We start from the raw sequence: 2,706 nt of genomic DNA on the forward strand, positions 1-2,706 counted from the left end.
CTGGTGTGCTTCTTCCATGTGGGCTTTGTTGCTTCTGAGCTAGATGGCTGCTTGTTTACCTTCAAGTCTTTAAGACCCCAGGTGCTTTATCTTTTGATAGCCGGGCACCATCAGCTTTCTTTACCACATTTGCTTATTCACCCGCTTTTGTCTTCAGTGGTTGTGTCAGGAAGGTAAGCATCATAGAATGCCAATTTAATAGAAGAAAGTATTCTTGCATTGAGGGAGTACTTGAGTGGAGGCCCAAAGACATGCTTTTCTACAAGGATTTTTGTCTGAACTAAACTTTCTCAGTCTGTCTGCACACCAGCTAATTATGCATTTGAATTTTGTAAGGATATAAGTAAGTCTTGTCTTTTTTGCCTTTTATAACTCATTTTTATTCTTTATTTTCTGCTAAAAGAGGAATGGCAAAAGAAAATAGAACCACTGATCGGTTCATTTGCTATCTATTATGACTTCCCTTAAAGATACAGGTAGAAGAACGTTTGGAGGAGTTTGAGAATGACATTCAAGGGTAATTTTTTTTGAAAAGAAGAAACCTGCATTGATGAGGATAGGGCCACAAACGCTGTGCCAGGGAATTGTCTCCTTGCTATCTTGGCAATGTACTGGCTCCTTCTTTGAGGTCAGCCAGGGGGCGTCCTATGAGATTTTCATTGGGGAATTTTAACCATCCACCCTATGTCCCTGATCATGCCCCACTCAAACATCCCTTGGTTCCTCAAACTCAAAAATTATTTCAAAGGAATACAATTTTGTCTGCCATTTTGACATGGCACAGTGTGCAGACTTAGACGGGGAAGATAGGATGATAAACAGTTGCTTTATATTTTGATTTTTTGGTTGCTGCTTAATAAAGGTTTCTATGATTTTGTAGCAACAAAGGTTAAGCACTTTGTGACTTAACCTCCTATATGGATGGAAAGAATCCATTTTTGCCTACAGTCTCCTGCTGATCAATAGTAGATAATTTAGGTCACGTGAACATCTCATTTTTCTACTCAAGGAAACTTACTGCACAAAAAAAGGTAACACTCTTTTTTGCAGTTCAGGATCAGGCTACCATCTGTCAACTGTCAGCAGGAAAATATGCCAGAGCAGGGTCTGTCTTCCATTTCTCTACCTGCTGGCTTACCCAGTGGGCCAGGAAGTGAAGAGCATGCAAAGGTGATTAGAGGCAGGGGAGATGATAGCTATGAAAAACATGTTGAGGGGTTATTTTTTTCATATCTCTACACTCTTGTTACATCTGGAAAAAAGTATGAAAGTATCTGAAGAAAAGTTCCAATATATTTCTGCTACAGGCAGTGCCCACATTTCAAATGTCCTAATTAAGTACAACCTATAGTTTGGAACCAGTCCCTTAGGTCTTTCCTTGAATGCAGACTCAGAGGCTATCTATGGGGAAAGATTGAGTGGTGTTTCTTTTCGCCTCCAACTTGACCTCCAACTTGCCACCGCTGCTCTCCACACCCACCCAGCTCCAGGCCCAGGGGCACTAGCTCACCTCAAGCTGAGTCTGGAAGATGGCAGTGTAACTGGGCAGACAGTCGTGTGGCACTGACACGGTGATTCTGGAGCTAGCTGGCTTGGGCTTCATCTGTGGCTGGCAGGGGCCAGGGCTGGACGGGAAGCTGCAGGTGTGGACTGCACTTCTCTCCTTACTGTCCAGCCAGGTATCTGTGCATCACAGTAGAGTGTGGCATGACGACACTCTTCTGCATCCTGCACTGTGCAGCCCACACCAGGTCTGAGGATCTCGCTTCCTACAGTGTTGACAACATATATAATGGTTCATTATACCAAAGGTGTTACTTTGCAACATGCATCAAAGCATTCCTATTATCTCTGGAAGATTGTGTTAGAAATGCTTTAAAGTATCTTAAAGTGTTTCTTTTTTTAAGCTTTACTACATACTATATATAGCAGAATCAAAAGTGTGTGGAAAAGGTTCATCATATTTTAATTTCATTTTCCCATGAACATTTTAAAAATCATTTCATTTGGAGCTCTTCCAGATATTCCATAGTTCAATCACATTAAGAAGTGTTCTACAATTGCTACCACAATCAGTTTCAAAACATTTTCTTTCTTCTTGAACTCCTTGATATCAGATCCCCTTTATCCCCTCCCTCCCCCATCCTATTCCCCCCAGAATCCTTATTCCCATTTTTTGGCCATATCTTACAAAATCCAATATATCGATTCACATACAATTCTGTTGTTCTATCTCATTGAGTAGGGTTATACAGTCATCAATGCTATAAGCTCCCATCCCCCCATCCTCTTTCCCCCTCCTATCTCTTCCTGTACTGTCAGGGAGCTATCGCTCCTGTTACTGTTTCTGAAGGGTTATCTATCTTGGCTTTCATGTACCGAATGATCTTTTTTTTAAATCGTTTTATTAGGGGCTCATACAACTCTTTTTTTTTTTTTCATACAACTCTTATCACAATCCATACATACATCAATTGTGTAGAGCACATTTGTACATTCATTGCCATCATCATTCTCAAAACATTTGCTCTCCACCTAAGTCCCTGGCGTCAGCTCCTCATTTCCCCCTCCCTGCCCGCTCCCCTCTCCCTCATAAACCCTTGATATTTTATAAGTTATTTTGTCATATCATGCCCTGTCCGACGTCTCCCTTCACCAACTTTTCTGTTGTCTGTCCCCCAGGGAGGAGGTCACATGTAGATCCTT

This window comes from Echinops telfairi, unplaced genomic scaffold (assembly GCF_000313985.2).
Source record: "Echinops telfairi isolate 266 unplaced genomic scaffold, ASM31398v2 ScPeMD7_23;HRSCAF=83, whole genome shotgun sequence".
NCBI classification, from domain to species: domain Eukaryota; kingdom Metazoa; phylum Chordata; class Mammalia; order Afrosoricida; family Tenrecidae; genus Echinops; species Echinops telfairi.